Below are 18,591 nucleotides of genomic sequence, written 5' to 3' on the forward strand. Positions count from 1 at the left end.
ATAAGGGGTCAATATGTAAAAAATATTAAGAACTTATGCGACTCAACACCTAAAAACCCCCCAAACAATCTGATTATAAAATGGGCAGAGAACCTGAACAGACATTTCTCCAAAGAAGACATACAGATGGCCTACAGACACATGAAAAGATGTTCCATACTACTCATCACCAGGGAAATGAAAATCAAAACCACAATGAGTTATCACCTCACACCTGTCAGAATGGCTAAAATCAAAAAGACAAGAAATAACAAGAGTTAGCAAGAATGTGGAGAAAAAGAAACCCTCGTACACTGTTAGAATGTAAATTGGCAGAGCCACTGTGGAAGAGTCCAGTGTTTCCTCCAAAAATTAATAACATATTTGTCACGTGATCTAGTTATTTCACTAATTTTGGTATTTATCCAAACAAAACAAAACACTAATTTGAAAAGATAGATGCATCTCTATGTTTATTGTAGCATTATTCACAGTAGCTGAGATATGGAAGCAACCCAAGTGTCCATTGATGGACAAAGGGAAAAGGAAGATGTTACACACACACACACACACACACACACACACACACACACACAAGAATATTATCTAGCCATAAAAAGGATGAGATCTTGCCATTTGCAACAACATGGATAGACCTAAAGGGTATTATGCTAAGTGAAATAAGTCAGACTGAGAAAGACAAATACCACATGATTTCACTAATATGTGGAATCTGAAAAACCCCACAAATAACAAGCAGAATTAGACCTATAAGTACACAGAAAAAACTGATATTTGTCAGAGGGGAGTGAGAGAATGGGAAAAAAATGGATGAAAGAGAGTAGGAAGTACAGGCTTCCAGTTATGGAATGGATGTCATAAGAATAAAAGGCACAGTATAAGGAATTGTAATAGCATAGTATGGTGACAGATGGTAGCTACACTTGTGGGGAGCAGAGCATAATGTATAAACTTGCCCAATCACCATACTGTACACTTGAAACTATTGTAACATTGTGTATCAACTATACTCAAATAACAACAACAACAATAACAACAAAGAATCAGGGAGAGAAGGGAGAAGCCTCTTTACCACATGGGAGAGGAATCACAGTTAATCTTTGCCTTGGAAATGAAGGTTGTTAGGTCAACTGATTAATCTGATATATGTTTACCATATCACCATGTTATGCTGAAACATATATTAGGTTCAATGCAGAATGAATTCTGGAAAGTATAATTATAATTATAGATATAAAACTGATGAAAAAACTCAGAAAAACAGTAAAAATATTTTAAATCCTCTTTATCTGTATATTGTTGTTAAGACACTGTTTTTCACACTGAAATGACATGAAACAGTACAAAGAGCCTAAAAGGAAATAGAATAATGACACAGCTAGGTTTTTTGACGTGGAAACCTCCCTCCAGCAGATTGTCTTGTTTTCTGACATCTGGCATTCCTAAAAATCTGGGCAGGAAGTTAGAATTTAGGGTTCCTTTATCTTACACTGTTAGTAGAGGATAGAAATTAAAAAAATAATAATAATAGATTTTAAGTAGAGGCCACACCAAGAAAGCCCCCACATGAGAAAAATAAAAACTATGGCTGGTTTTTATGACTATGATTTTTCTTTTTATTTCTGATTTTTTTTTTTCATAAGAAAGGGGTAAGTCGGAGGGGGAGATGAACCATGAGAGACTATGGACTCTGAGAAACAAACTGAGGGTTCTAGAGGGGAGGGGGGTGGGGGGATGGGTTAGCCTGGTGATGGGTATTAAGGAGGGCACGTTCTGCATGGAACACTGGGTGTTATATGAAAACAATGAATTGTGGATCACTACATCAAAAACTAATGATGTAATGTATGGTGATTAACATAACATAATAATAAAAGAAAAAGAAAAAAAAAAGAAAAGCTGGAAAGTGTGGTTGAGACAATTGAAATGAAAATCTATTATCCCAGGTTGGTAGTGGAAGATTCTTAATGAAAGGAGAGGTCATCCAATTATTCTCCTCACAATCCTGCAAACATGTTATATATAGCATTGGCCTGTTGCACATGCTAATCATCTCTACCCGCAATAAACTCTCTTCCCTTCTGACCTCCAGCCCAATGAAATATTTCTCAAATCTTCCCTCCTTTATGGCTTTTCCAAACACAGTGATCTCCTCTGAACTCATTATGCTTGTCTCTATCACTGGTTTCTCTGTTTAACCATATGCTGCCTTGTGATTTTTTTTTTTTTTTAGATCACTTATTTGTTATTATTGTTAATGTCCAGACTGGACCCAAGATAGACTTACTTATGTTAAGCCCCACATCACAGACCAGAAGAAATTAAGAGTCTATGTTCTGCTCTCCCAAAAAGGAAGCCCTACCTCAACCAATCAGGCTTGCCTGCTCAGCACAAGTTACCTGACCCCCTCCCAGACTTCCCTCTGCACCATATGTGGGAAGTAACCTTGTTTTAACCGATCAGCAAATGCCCAGGATAACTTCCTGGTTCCTGCTCATGTTGGTCTGTAACATTCTCTCACCACTCTTTGAAGCTCTTTTTTATTTTCTAGACTGGATGCTTCTCAATTCATGAATCGTTAGATGAAGCTTACCGACCTTTTCAAATTTTATGATTACTGGACTTTTCCTTTAACATGACTTAGATCACCCAGGAAGACATTTCTCATATTTTTCCCACATCAGTCATAAACTTTTAGGGATCAGGAATGCCTCGTCCACATATTTCTATATCCATCACATGGAATAAGCAGAGAATCAATGCCCAAAGCACGCCATGACCTTAGGTAACTCAGAAACTACTCTCTACATTTGGATCAAATGGATTTAGGAACCAGCTGGAGTAGCATGCAAACTTGCATATCCCATCTGGGCCTCATACATGCTTTGTCCTATTCTGGCTTCTTTTATGAATAATTTCTGCATTTTCATAATAAATATTTGTTGGACAATTAAATAAATGAATGAGTGAATTTTGTCCCATCTGGCAGTCTTGTTATGGTTCCAAAGATATGTAATATTTAGGATATTTGAGAAAAATCCTTAAGGAATTTTTATTTGGTCAGAAGGCTTGAGAAAAACATAGGGTGATTTCTCTGACCTCTTCTCAAATATGCAAAATGTTGTAACTTAGCCTTTGCTCAGGACGATGCTTTGTCAGAATTTTGTAGGACCTAGAAGAGATTTTTTTCCTGGCTCCTTCAGCCCCTCCTTGATGTTTCACCATGTCTAAACTGAGAGGAGTAGACTCCAAAGGAGCTAGTTTGTTCTCTCTTCCAAGGTTATACTGCACTACAATTTTATTCCAAATTTACTGTCTACTTTAGGGTCCTTTGTTCTTCTTAAATCTTGAAATTCTAGTTCCTAGAAAATTCTAATAACAGTGTATCCAAGAACTTGGCTAGTACAAAGTAGAAGTAACTCAACACTGCCAAGTTGATTGCATCTTTCTTTAAAATTTCAGAAGGCCCATAAGCTTCTTGATACATTTTAGAATAATTATTATGAACATAAATTACATGTGCCTTGGGAAGAAAACAAATGCTTTGAGCCTTGATCACGATATACATGGGGCTTTAATATTTTAGTTCACTGTGATAAGGAACATTCATTCTCCTAATCTCAGTGATGAGATGAAAAAATGATACAAATATAAAAATAAAAGTTAACATATATCAAGTACTTGCATTTTCTAATTACATGTGTTATCTCTATGCTATAAATTCTTACAAATACCCAGTGAAATAATACTTTTTTTCATTGTCATTATACAGATAAGGATTGAGATATGTAGAAGTAACTTATTCAGTTACATAGTTGGTTTACTGCAGGGTTAAGATAGCAAAGTTCTGATAGAAAAACTAGTTCCTTCTGGCGCATAAGCTGATTATTAAATTTTCAGGAATTCTGTGGCCAATTGATGTCATATCGGCAGCTTGAAGCTGGCTTTGTAGTGGGTGTTGTAGACAGAATAATAGTCTCCCAAAGTTGTCCATATTCTAATCCCTGAAACTTGTAAATACATTACATGGCAAAAAGGACTTGGAAAATGTCATTAAAGTTAAGGATGCTGGAGAGATTATCCTAGTTTATCCAGGTGGGTCAATCTATTCACACGAATCCCTCAAAGTAAAGAATCTTTCCCACCTGTAGTCAGAGAAAGAAAAGTAAAAACAGAAGCAGGGTCAATGAGATGCAGTGTGGAAAGGAAATTGCTACAGCAGCAATATAAAACTATGGGTTTAGCGGGAGTATTTACACCCCAGAAATCAACAAATGGTATAAATTGGCTTTTATGTTTTGTTCCTGGAGGGACAGTTTTAAACACTTATTAGCACATCACTGCTTGTCACCATTATATTCTCCTGTATCCTATTAAATACATGAATGGAAACATAGAGAAGTACTCATTCAAAAGACAGAATAGAGATTCAATTGTCTCCATAAAAATGTTTGTTGTAATGAATATATAAGCAAGTTTTTAATCTTTGCAATAACCAGGAAGCTTAATTTAATTCTTTATTGCTATACAATGTATTTAGGTTAAATGTATTTAGGTAGAACCCTTCCCTACTACAGCACATTTCTTCAGAGTCCCCTATTTTTCTTGAATACAACCTTAGTGAATACCACTGTGACCTCAAATAACAGTCAGGATAGTATCCAAGGATATGCTGGCCATTTAAAGAAAACAGAGAATCGGTCAATAATTATTCATCCATCCATCCATCCATCCATCCATCCATACATCTATTAATTTATGCATTCAAACAATAACCCAGTTACTATATGCTCAGCTCTAGGTATTTGGTTATTTGTGGACAAAACAGTCAAAAAGCAACAACAACAACAACAACAACAACAACAACAAAACCCAAAACTACCATGCTCTCAGAGAGCTTAAGTTCTAATGGAGCAATACACAAAAATTACCCCAGACACAGAATATTGATTTGAATGGTAGGGACTTTCACATAACCAGATGTTGTTATTTTGGGAATGCCCAGGCCCAAATAAACCAATATGGTGTCCACCCTGTAGCCTCTTGACCGTTTATTGCCCTTCATCCTTCTTATGCTCCTCCTCCCCTCCTTTTGCTTCTTCCCCTTAATATAAGATGGGTCTCCTTTAGAAAGAGATCATTAGGGACGCCTGGGTGGCTAAGTTGGTTAAGCATCTGCCTTCGACTCAGGTCGTGATCTTGGGGTCCTGGGATCGAGCCCCGCACTGGGCTCCCTGCTCAGCAAGGAGCCTGCTTCCCCCTCTCCTTCTGCCCCTCCCCCTGCTCATGCTCTCTCTCTCTCTCTCTCTCTCAAATAAATAAATAAAATCCTAAAAAAAGAAAGGCAATAAATAAAGAGACTTTATTAAAGCCACTACTTGAAGAGGCATGATTAAAGCTATGGGAATACCAAAGGATGGTGGGGGGACTCAGAACTAACAATGACACGTTCCTAAACCCTGAAGAAATAGGCTTTGGATAGGAGCTATTCTCATGGAGAGACACAGCTCCTGCCAAAGGCACAGCACCCAAACAGGGAGGCAGTAAGGAAAATACCATGACTATCTACCTCCTCCTGACACCAGTTCTCATGCTGGTGCCTCACACTGGCCAGACCAATTAAGAAGCCAGCCAGCAAAGGCACCTGAGTGATGAAGCCTGCTGTGGTCAATATTTGGGGTGGCAGAGTTCAGAGACTGGATCTGAGGCAAATGGAGAGTTATCAGCACAAAAATAATTCAAATTATGTTGCAAATCTTGCAAATGTATAAATTATTTACATACTAATAGAGGGAAGATACAATCTTCTAATAGTAAAATTTAAAGTAATGTTAAATATTTTGGGTCGATGAAGACTCAGATCACTCGGATTACAGTCAGATCTCTGACTCTCAGATCACTACTGATCTCTTATGAGTTGTCAACCTTATCACAGACCTTCTGTGTTACTCAAGAAATAATGAGATAATAAAGGTGAGATTAGGATGTTCCAATCAGACTGTCTTTTCTCTTCTAATTTATTAATGTTTGTGTAAAATGAAATCTTGGGGTTTAAAGAATGGATCTGTGGGACACTTTGGGTGAAAGGAAGCCTCCCAGTCCTGTGGGTATTGTCCTTTCATGGGTAGCCTTGGGGAAGTTATCCAGTGATGTATTTGGAAAAAAAGAAAAATGAACTTTTGCATCATGTACACCCTTAACCAGCAGATGTCATGCAAAGTCCTGTGCATGTGTTTTTCTGCTTATTGTTGTCAGTAGAATAACAATAGTGTATGAAATTCAAGGAAAATTTCTCAAGGGCTTGTAACACCAAGAACTATGTTTGTTTTCTTTGAGAAGAAATAGCACGTTTAATAAAAATGGTTTATAATTTGATATATTTGAGGGAAAGAGAAAGAACCAGATATTTAATACACTTGGGAGAAAAGGAGCAATCAGGAAGAGAAGTAATCAGATATTCCCAGGTTTGTATCTTAATGTTAAAATACAATTATTCTAATTATTCTCCATTGGTATTCTAACCCTCAGTTTAATATGTATGGAGGCTCAGGCAAATTTAGAGTGCTTTACATTGGTGTTGATTTTGTTCTTTTGATCAAGGATCTGGGGTATTTTTAAAAAACTAAATCTTATAGATTTATGACAGTGCTTTATACTGAAGAAATGTTATTATTCCCTACCAAATCTGCCTATTAAACACAGGAAAAGTAGTTTTCCACAGTCACATAGAAAAGGACAGTCACATCCTGGTGTAAGGCTGCTTATATCTTACTGGAATTTTTTTTTTCATTTCATACTACATTGATACGGGGATTTTTTCATATTGAATCTACTTTGTTCTCAATAAATTTTGAATTCTGAATAAATAAACACCCCTGCAGGTATATTTATCCCATTATTTCCCTTTGCTATCAGCTGCATCACTTATAAGCTTTATATAATTCCCATAGTTTATCAATTTACTATTATCTTTCTCTTTCAGAACCTTATTAATTCAATAGACATCACTGGGGTAAGTACTCGGTTTTGTGGTACCTTACTGGCTATCTCCTAATTATTTGGGAAAAACACAACGCATCACTATAATCTAATATACATTCAAGCTAATGTGAACCACAGAGTTTATACCCGGTGGGTGAATAAACCAATTATGGGAGAACAAATGCTCTATGCTAAGCAGACAGTGATTGTTGATGGCAAATTTTTAGGATTTCATCTTTATTAAGTCTTAATGCTTTTTTACATCTAGCCAGAACTTCAGAGTTACAGACCATTTATTAGGATTCTCCAGAGAAACAGAACCAATAGGAGATATATATAGATATATATATATATAGATATATAGATATATATATATATACACACACACACATACATACATACAGAGATATACTATAAGAATTAGAAATTCACATTTATGGAGCCTGACATGTCCCAATATCTGCATTTGGCAGGCTGGAGATTCAGGAGAACCAATGGTATAGTTCCAGTCCAAGTATAGAAAACTGACCACCAGGAGAGCCAATGGTGTAGATTTAGTCCCAAACCCTTCAGGCTTGATACTAAGGAAGAGCTGATGTGTCAGTTCCAGTTTAAAGGTAGGAAAAAAACCAATGTCCCAGCTCAAAGACAGGGAGGAGGAGTTTCCTCTTATTTGAGGAGAGCTCAGCCTTTCTGTTGTATCTGGGCCTATAGGGAACAACTGATTTAGTGGCACAGCCATATCGTTGAGGGCAATCTGCTGTATTCAGTCTACCAGTTTCAATATTAAACTCATCCCCCAAAATCCTCACAGAAACATCCAGAAATATCTGGAAACCCAACCGCCCAGTCAGGTTGATACATAAAATGAACCATCACAGACCATAAGAACTTGCACTTCTCTTGCTCAGTTTCCTCACTACAAAATGAAGCATTTGTTCTCCATCAGTGTTTTTCACATCTAGCTGAACTTCAGAATCAATTGGATACCTTAGAAATACAGATTTTGGTGCTTACTTGAGATCCACTGAATCAGACATTCTGTAAATAGAGTCCAGAAATGAAGTGATTCTGATTCTATATTCTGCATATTGATGTTTGGGACTCTGTAAATTATATTTCTCCATTGTCAGCTGTCTTCTTACCATTTCTTTCAGTAGAGTTCACTAGAAGGAGACCAGAATGTGGCAGGAGGAAAGGAGGGATTTCTTTTTTCCTATTTGCTTTCTGTTCCTGTTGGCATCACTCTAGAAATGACCCTTTCACCCTGAAAGAAAGAGTTGATTCCAGTCTTCAATTTTAATTGGCACTTTCAGAATCAATCTCATTCTAACCCCTAAAAGTTCCTTTCTCAGTGATCCAGGTCCCAGTTCTCCAGGCACCTCACTGGATCAAACCGAGGCATCAATGCAGATGGGCAGTGGTCCCTCCTCTGAGATAGGAGACCAAATCTTGCAGGACTCCTATTCTGAGCTCCTAAGGTCCCCAAACCAGAAGATCAGTGCACCATCTTCAGAAGTCTGAGCCTAGACTCCATGGCCACTCCCCTGAGCTATTAGTCTGATAACTCTGAACGCTTCCATTTGCTATTCCTAGTAGTAGGAGTATTAGACACCTGGTGCCTTTATATCTGTGTTAACCTTACTGTTTGTTGCCTTTGGCTGTCCCTGTTCTTCAGTGCCTGCTTCCCCAATTCCACATCAAATCTCTGTGGAAAGATTTAATGTCTTTCATCAAGACATTTAGTTTAATATTCTTAATGTTTCATGACTGATAACTATTTGCAGCAAATTAGTGAACTATCCATGTGAATGTCTATGCGGACAACTGTCCCATCAATGCAAAGAGCAGGTACAAAGCCCTTAAGGCAGACACATGCCTGGAATATTTGAAAAATAGTAAGGAACCCATTGTGGTTGGAGAAAAGTGAATGAGAAACAAGCATTTAGAGATTTCAAAAAAGGCTAGATCATGCATGGCGTTCTAACTTATAGAAAACCAAAAACCAAAAAATGTTGGCTTTTGAGTGCTGAAGGAAGCCATTCAGCCACTAAAGCCACTCTTTTCCAAGGAGATGATTGATATAAGAATCTTGTTTGAAAAATAACACTATGACTGCTATATTTGGAATATATTTAGGATGACACAAAACCAGAGAGATCTACTAGGAGCCAATTATAAGCACACAAGCAAGACAGGATGATGATTTTTTTTTTTTTTTTAGTGTAGTAGCAATGGAAGTAAAATAACTAGCGAGATTGTGAGTATATTTTGTCAATAAATTGGAGGAAGAGGGGCACCTGGGTGGCTCAGTTGGATAAGCTCTGACTCTTGATTTTGGCTCAGGAGATGATCTCAGGGTCGTGAGATTCTCTTTCTCTCTCTCTCTCTCTCTCCCCCTCTGCCCACCTCCCCCACCTCTGCTAGCGTGCATCCATGCTCTCTCACTTAAAAAAAAATTAGATGAAGAAAGAGAAAAGGCATCAAAGATGACCTCAAGTTTTTGGCCCTTGCAACTGAAATAATCAAACTACCACTGATAGAAAGGAAACTGTTGCTTTATGTTGGAGGGGTGGGGATGGACAGTGGGAGTTATGTCTTTAACAGGTTAAGTTTGAGATGTCTATTAGACATCAGAGGTGTGAGGGAGACAGTTGTATATGTGGGTCTGAAGTTCAGGGTTAAAGGTTCAAGATGGAGATATAAATGTGAGAGACTTCAGAATATAGATGATACTTAAAAGCCATGAGAATGGACCAAATAATTGAGGGAGTACAGAGAGCACGGAGAAGAGGTCCAGGAGATGCCAAAATTTAGAGAGTGAGAAGCAACCACCAAAAATGACTGAAGATCCTGAAAAGTAGGAGGGATACCAGGAGAATGCGGTATCCTGGCAGCCGATCCTGAAGATATTTCCAGAAGGAGATGGCATAAACAGTGGCAAAGGGCGCTGACAGGTCAAGTGAGGTGAAGACTGAGAACAGACAAAGTAGTTTCAGTGATGTCATTGATGACCACGATAAAGAGCAGTTTCTGTAGAATGGTGCAGTGGAAAGTCTATTCAGAGTGAGATTAAGAGAGAATGAGGGAAGGGGATTAAGACGTATAAATTTCCAGTTATAAAATGAATAAGTCACAGGAATGGAAACTAGAGCACAAAGGATACAGTCAACAATATTGCAATACTGTTGTATGGTGACTATACTTAACATGGTGAGCACTGAGTAATGTATAGAATTGTTGGATCACTATGTTGCACACCTGAAACGAATATAACATTGTGTGTCAACTATGATTCAATTAAAGAGAGAGAGAGAATGGAAGTAAACTTCAATCAGAGAGTACAACTTTTTCAAGTCATTTCTTTCTTTTCTAAGTTTAATTCCAATATAGTTAACATGCAGTGTTATATTAGTTTCAGGTGTACAATAACTTGATTCAACAATTCTGTTCATTACTCAGAGCTCATCATGATAAGGACACCCTTAATCCCCATCACCCATTTCACTCCCCCCCTCACCTCCCCTCTGGTAACCATCAGTTAGTTCTCTATATTTAAGAGTCTGTTTTTGATTTGTCTCTTCTTTGTTTATTTGTTTTGTTTGTTAAATTCCACATAGGAGTGGAATCATATGGTATTTGTATTTTTCTGTCTTATTTTACTTAGCATTATATCCTCTAGATTCATTCATGATGTTGCAAATGGCAAAATGTCATTCTTTTTTATGGTTAATACTCCATTATATATATATTACTTCTTTATCATTCATCTATTGATGGACTCTTAGGTGGCTTCCATAATTTGGTTATTGTAAATAATGCTGCTATAAACATAGGGGCGCATGTATCTTCTCAAAGTAGTGTTTTCATATTCTCTGGGTAGATACCAAGTAGTGGAATTATTGGATCATATAGTATTCATATTTTTAACTTTATGAGAAAACTCCCTACTGTTTTCCAGTGTGTCTGCCCCAGTTTGCATTCCCACCAACAGTGCGCAAGGATTCCTTTTTCTCCACATCCTCGCCAACACTTGTTTCTTGTGTTTTTGATTTTAGCCATTCTAACAAGTGTGAGGTGATATCTCATTGTGATTTTGATTTGCATTTCCCTTATGATGGGTGATGTTAAGTATCTTTTCATGTGTCTGTTGGCCATCTCTGCGACTTCTCTGGAGAAATGTCTATTCATATTTTCTGCCCATATTTTAGTGGGATTATTTGTTTTTCTTGGTGTTGTGTTATATGTTTTTTTATATATATTTTGGATACTAACCCTTTATCGGATACGTTATTTGCAAATATTTTCTCCCATTCAGTCATTCTCTTCTTTATAATGTAAAGTAAATGAAGGAAATAAGATGGTAACTAAAGTGGGAAGAGGGAGTGAGAGTTTTTTTTTTGTTTTGTTTTTTTTTTTTTTTTTTTTAAGATGGTAGGAAAAAAACAGCATACTTGTGTGTTGCTGGGGAAAATCCACTACAGAGGGCAACTTGATCTAGGTCAAGTTGTGTGTCCTTGATCTAGGGCAAAGGTGGAGAGATGTGCTTTAGAAATATGGAAAATTCATCTACAGTACTTTTAAGTCACAAAACCTGTTATTTAATTCCCCCCACTTAAAACCTATGAATGATTTCTCTTTGTTTGAGAACAAAATCCACAGTCCTTACCCTTACATTCACCAAGGATTGGATTTGACCTGGATTCTACCTTTCTTGGCTGTATCATCTCCTACCACTCTTCCTGCCACACTAAACTCCAACCAGACGGGTTTCCTTTCTGTACCCTGCATATAGCAGGCTTTTTTGTGCTTCAGGAACTTTGTGCTCCAGGAACTTTGCATTTGCTATTCCTTCTGCCTGGTAAACTATTTTCTTGGCTTTTTATTGACTTCCTCTTTTACATATTTTAGATTTCAGCTAAACATTTCTTTTTTTCAGAGATCCTTTCCTAATCACCTTATGTTAATATATGCTCAGAAATTACTCTTTATCATTATGCCCTGTTTTCTTGACCTCACCATGATTTGTAATTATCTTGTATAATTATCTTTGTCATTATCTTGTATCATTATGTTTCTCCCCAACGAAACTGTAAGTTCTAGCTATACTTCCAACAATTAGTAAAGTGTCAGGCTCACATGGGTAATCAATACATTATGTTTGTGACATAAATAAATCTTTATTAAAATAATAATTAAAACCTCAGTGTCCCAAAGTTCCCTAGACCTCTAGGGTGTTTATTCTTTTAATATATACACAACAATAATGTGAACTCCCATACTGGATAATTGCAGGAAGTCTAATTCTCTTCCCAAGTTTTATTGAGATCACCCCTTGTGTGTCCTAGAAATCGACCTTTCCTTGCTTGTCACTTCTTTTTCTTCCTTACGGATTACTTCCAGCTGTCTCTCACTACTTTCTCATTCCCAACCATACTCCATTCCAAAAGATGGACAAAGGTGCCTAAACACAACTAGAGCAATGCTCTCATGTTTAAGATTTTTTGACTCTTGGGGATAATCACAATGCTGATAATAATAACAATCTCATATTCAGGGGCGCCTGGGTGGCTCAGTTGGTTAAGCGATTGCCTTCGGCTCAGGTCATGATCCCGGGGTCCTGGGATTGAGCCCCGCATCAGGCTCCCTGCTTGGCGGGAAGCCTGCTTCTCCCTCTTCCACTCCCCCTGCTTGTGTTCCCTCTCTCGCTGTCTCTCTCTCTGTCAAATAAATAAATAAAATCTTTAAAAAAAATAACAATCTCATATTCAGCACTTGCTAGGACTAGACACTAGTGTGTGTGTGTGTGTGTGTGTGTGTGTACATGTGCGCATGTGTGCATTTCAATAGTGACTTAATTATCCCACCAATCCTATATTATAGGTGTTATTATCCCTAGTTTCAAGATAAAACCCTGAAGCACTGAAAGGGTGTATGAATTCCCCCCAAACATGTAACTAATAGTTATTCACTCAGGCTTTATAGTCTCAGGCAGTTTGACCATGAAGTCCATTGTCTTAAATGGAAGGAAATTGTAATGTAGAAAAGGAAAGGTTAAAAACTATCTGATAATGTTCTTCCTTTAATATACTGGGCATTCTCTTTGATTCAAGTTCTTCTACTAGATACATTTTTCTTAGCTGCTGGCTTATTTCCATATTACTTGGAATAACTTGGGGATTGCCTCTCTTTCTTTGGGATGAATTCGTTTTTTCTCAGCTCTTTATTCACCCTCATTGCCTTCCCTTAGCCAGAGAAAATCAATATACCTGAAAAACAGAATAATCTCTGCAAAGACTAACTCAACTCAAAATAAGCAGAGCCTTTTACATGATTAAATATATAACAACAGCTTGATCTGAAGTATGTGCACTTTCAGTTCTCCACTCCCTATAAGAGCCAAGGGAGGATGTTGATATTCACCCCAGACTTCAGAAATGGCTGTGGCCTTTAAAATGGCACACTTTGTCCCCACTTTATATGCAAGACACTACAAGGGTAACAAGAAACAACGATGGCATTTGCTACTCCTAGGAACTAACAGGGAAAAAAAGAAGACAGCATGACCCATGATTTCAAGTGCTATGAAATAGCTTCTGAGAGCTGGGAAGTAAGAGCACTTTTTCAGCAAAGAGATGCTACAGTGCCTGAGGCCAGAAGTAAAAATCTAAAGTAACCATCATAAGCCTTTTTTTTTTTTTAAAGATTTTATTTATTTGACAGAGAGAGACACAGAGAGAGAGGGAACACAAGCAGGGGGAGTGAGAGAGGGAGACACAGGCTTGCCATGGAGCAGGGAGCCCGATGAGGGGCTCGATCCCAGGACCCTGGGATCATGACCTGAGCCGAAGGCAGACACTTAATGACTGAGCCACCCAGTCACCCCCCCATCATAAGCCTTTAAGAGAGCATTCATGTGAAGTGTTTTTTTTTGGGGGGGGGAAGGAATGCTCTTGAGCAATAAGGATGTTAAAATAGCCTGACTCTCATGGCTACACACAGAAGGTAGAGACTCTGTTATGCTGGAAACCTAACAGCAAACCTATTTCTCCTAAACATTTTGAGGACAGTACATACCTCCATAGTTTGAAGATTTAAAAAAATGTGCTTTTTCTCCTTATGAATATTGTACACCTCATGACCTTACATTAACAACAAATACAAAACAGCAATTCAAGCAGCTACCATTAATTATTTAATTATATAAAAGTTTACTAAGTGCCAGGAGCTGAGGATTTAGTAATGAACAAAGCAGATAAAAATTCCTGCCTGCATGCAGTTTATGACTGTGTGCTAGACATTGTGGTTGAATTTTTATAAACATTTATGATTATTCTTCGTAATAGGAATAGTTTTTTTTTCAGATAGTCTCTCTTTGGCAAGTATTTTACAGTTCTAGAATGAAAACAGTGAGGCTTAGGAGGACTGATCAGGGCCCAGTAACCAGGAAGCAAGGGAGCTAAACTGTAGTAGCCGGGCTGCCTGAAGTCTAGGGGTCTGATGCTTTCCCACACTAAGGTGCTGGCTCCTACCATACCATTTGTGTTCTGTGATTTCCTTGGCTCCCTACTGCTAACCTCAGGCTGCCAATTTGCCTTTGTGTCCTCTGCTCTAGCCATAGATATTTCTACTACATAATAGGTTTTTGTCTATAATACATTTGCTGATTTTACCCAGACATACACATAATCATAACAGCACTGCTAGTATTTCTTATTTTCTTTCTTACCTTTCTCTTGAGGGCATTCATGAAGCAGCATTACTGTGAGATCTCAACTTGTAGGATCCTCACTAAACATAACATTATCTAGGTCCATTCAGCTGTCTAATAAGGGATGTATTCTGGTAATTTAAAAGGCCAAAGATGTCTGTTCATGTCTTCTACCCATTTTTAAATTGGATTATTTGTTTATTGGGTGTTGAGTTTTAGAAATTCTTAATATATTTTGGAGACTAACCCTTTATCAGACATATCATTTTCAGATGTCTTTTCCCATTCCATGGGTTGCATTTTAGTTTTGTTGATTGTTTCCTTCGCTGTGCAGAAGCTTTTGATTTTGATGTAGTCTTAATAGTTTATTTTTGCTTTTGTTTCCCTTGCCTCAGGAAGCATATCTAGAAAGAAGTTGCTATGGTCAATGTCAAGGAAGTTACTACCTTGTTCTCTTCCAGGATTTTTATGCAGGTCTCACATTTAGGTCTTTTATCCATTTTGAGTTTATTTTTGTGTCTGGTATAAGACAGTGGTCAAGTTTCATTTTTTAGCATGTTGCTGTACAGTTTTTCCACAACCCTTTTTTGAAGAGACTGTCTTTTTGCCCTTGAGTATTCTTTCCTGCTTTGTTAAAGTTAATTGACCATATAATTGTGGGTTTATTTCTACATTTTCTGTACTATTGATTGATCTATGTGTCTATTTTTGTTTCAGTACCATACTGTTTTGGTTACTACAGCTTTATAATATAACTTGAAGTCTGGAATGTGATGCCTCCAGCTTTGCTTTTCTTTTTCAAGATTGCTTTGGCTATTTGGAGTCTTTTGTCCTTACATACAAATTTTAGGATTGTTTGTTCTAGTTCTATGAAAAAATGTTATTGGTATTTTGATAGAGATTGCCCTGAATGTGTAGATTGCTTTGGGTAGTATAGATATTTTAACAATACTTGTTCTTCTAATCCATGAACATGGGATGTCTTTCCATTTCTTTGTGTCATATTTCTCCAAAGTCGACATCCAGATGGCCAACAGACACATGAAAAGATGTTCATCATTACTTATAATCAGGGAAATGCAAGTCAAAACTACAATAAGATATCACCTCACACCTATCAGAATGGCTGAAATCAACAACACAGAGAAAGCAGGTGTTGATGAGGATGTGGAGAAAGGGAAACCCTTTGGCTCTATTGGTGGGAATGCAAACTAGTGTAGCTACTCTGAGAAACAGTATGGAGGTTCCTCAAAACATTAAAAATAGAACTACCTTACAATCCAGCAATCACACTACTGGGCATTTACCTGAAGAATTCAAGAATGCTAATTCAAAGGGATACATGCACCCTTTATTGCACATTATTTACAAGAGCCAAGATATGGAAGCATCCCAAGTGTCCATCCATAGAAAAATGGATAAAGGAGATGTGGTGTGTGTGTATATATACATATATATGTGTGTATATATACCAATATATGTATGTATATATACACACATACCATGGAATATTACTTAGCCATAAAAAAGAACGAAATCTTGCCATTTGCAATGATATGAATGGAACTAGAGAGTATAATCCTAAACAAAATAACTCAGAGAAAGACAAATACCATATGATTCCACTCATACATGGAATTTAAGAAACAAAACAAACAAGCAAAGGAAAAAAATAAGAGACCGAGAGAAAGAGAGACAAATCAAGAAACAAACTCTTAACTATAGAAAACAAACTGGTGGTTACCAGAGGGAAGAGGGTAGGGAGATGGGTTAAATAGGTGATGGGATTAAGGAGTGCACTTGTCATGATGAGCACAGGATAATATATGGAGCTGTTGAATTACTATATTGTACAGCTGAAACTAATATAACACTGTATGTTAAATAACTGGAATTAAAATAGAAACTTAAAAAAAGGCCAAAGATGTGTTCTACTAACCTGCACATAGACTAGGATTTCAAGCAGAGACACACTTAATAGCTTTATCTGATTTTTACAAGGACAGAGTATACATATGACATTTATGGTGGTCACTTTGATTAGGCTAGGAGTTATATTTCCCTTTATTCTTCCAAATTACCATGGTCAAAAGGACTTGTGCGTACTTGAAATCCAGAAATAAGGCCACATCCATTATTCTCTGAAGACCTTTTCCCAATCATATATGGTGACAGACATTCACCTAGGTGCTTGCTCTTTATCCAGTTAGGCCTCCAGACTCCTGGCCAGGACCAACAGTGACCCCAGGCTCTTCCCACACTTGGCTGTGGACTCATTGATTCAATAGCTACTTAGAAACAATGGCTTCTCATAGGCTTCTCCACAAGCACACCTTTCATGGTTCTAATCTATAGCTGGTAGTACATAGTTTCTCTGATTGACTGGTTGGTGACTCAATCTCTGATCCAGCCCCTCTTCTGGACCAGTATTTTCCAACAATTGTCTAAGCTCTACTTCCTATAATCCCTCTCTTATTCCAAAACATTCCAACTGACACTTCTCTACTGACAACTTGGGTTGATTCACCGACAAGAAGTGAATGATGATTAGTAGTAAAACGGGAAGCAAGATGGCAATTATTTATTCCCAGGTATAGAATTCTCAGCAAAAATATTTATGATCTCTTTTTAAGAAGTGTTGTCCCTATTTTGAAGAGATGTCTGAACCCCTCTGTTCATTGCAGCCTTGTTCCCAATAGCCAAGACATGAAAACAACCCATGCCTATCAGTGGATGAATGGAAAAAGATAGAGGGTGTATGTGTACATTGGTATGTGTGTACATGTGTGTGTATAATGGAATATTACTCAGCATTGAAAAAGAAGGAAATCTTGCCATTTGTGACAACATGGATGGACCTTGAGGGTGTTATGCCAAGTGAAATGGGCCAGACAGGGAAAGATAAATATATGATCTCACTTATATAGGTTTTCCCGGCCATCTGAATGTATTCTTATGAAAATATTCATAAGCTGAAATGGCACAAAGTGAAGACGTGACTATCATTAATTCATATGGAAAAATTTTTGAGTGTCCCCAGACCCCAAAAATTACCTCTCTTAGGCTTTCCTGATACCACAGGGTAAGTCCTAATAACAAATGCACAAAATAAACTGAGATATAGCACAGATGTTCACAGACACAGTTCAAAGCTACGGTGGCTTGATGCAGAGAGGCTGAGAGTGGTTGCCAGAAAGGAGCCTGGTGGGGCCCCTCTTGCTGCTTAGCTGTGCACTGCCTCCATTTGGGCTCCCTGCAAATATAAACGCTGGACCCAATTTTTGCTTTTCACCTTTTTTTTTGTAAAAGTAAAAATCATCTTCAAATTTCTCACAGTTAGCAAAAACAGGTACTAATGTGGGTCTTAGGTAAAAGTGAAGCAACATAATGTGAATTTTCAAAAAGCAGGGCATATCCCAACCCTTCCACCCCCCACCACTCCAGCAACCCTCAGTCTGTTTCCTGACATTAAGAATTCCTCCTATCAGTGAGGTCATATGATACATGTCTTTCTCTGATTGACTTATTTTGGTGGATGGGTGATGGACATTGGGGAGGGTATGCGCTATGGTGAGCGCTGTGAATTGTGTAAGACTGATGAATCACAGACCTGTACCTCTGAAGCAAATAATACATTATATGTTTAAAAAAAAGAAGAAGATAGTAGGAAGGGAAGAATGAAGGGGGAGAATCAGAGGGGGAGCCAAACCATGAGAGACGATGGACTCTGAGAAACAAACCAAGGGTTCTAGAGGGGAGGGGGGTGGGGGGATGGGTTAGCCTGGTGATGGGTATTAAGGAGGGCACGTTCTGCGTGGAGCACTGGGTGTTATGTGCAAACAATGAATCATGGAACACTATATCAAAAACTAATGACGTATTGTATGGTGACTAAGATA

General features: G+C 37.7%; 1 long non-coding RNA gene across 1 annotated transcript in view; it reads left to right on the forward strand.

Moving 5' to 3' along the window:
- LOC141372445 (uncharacterized) overlaps positions 1-18,591 on the forward strand; it is a 58,558-nt gene that overhangs the window by 11,416 nt on the left and 28,551 nt on the right. The window contains exon 2 of the long non-coding RNA XR_012377699.1: positions 6,983-7,012. This is a non-coding gene — a long non-coding RNA (uncharacterized lncRNA). The remainder of the gene's footprint in view (positions 1-6,982; positions 7,013-18,591) is intronic.

The sequence above is a fragment of the Callorhinus ursinus genome, unplaced genomic scaffold (genome assembly GCF_003265705.2).
Source record: "Callorhinus ursinus isolate GAN/ISIS: 27379988/994484 unplaced genomic scaffold, GSC_fseal_2.0 scaffold4, whole genome shotgun sequence".
Taxonomy (NCBI): Eukaryota; Metazoa; Chordata; class Mammalia; order Carnivora; family Otariidae; genus Callorhinus; species Callorhinus ursinus.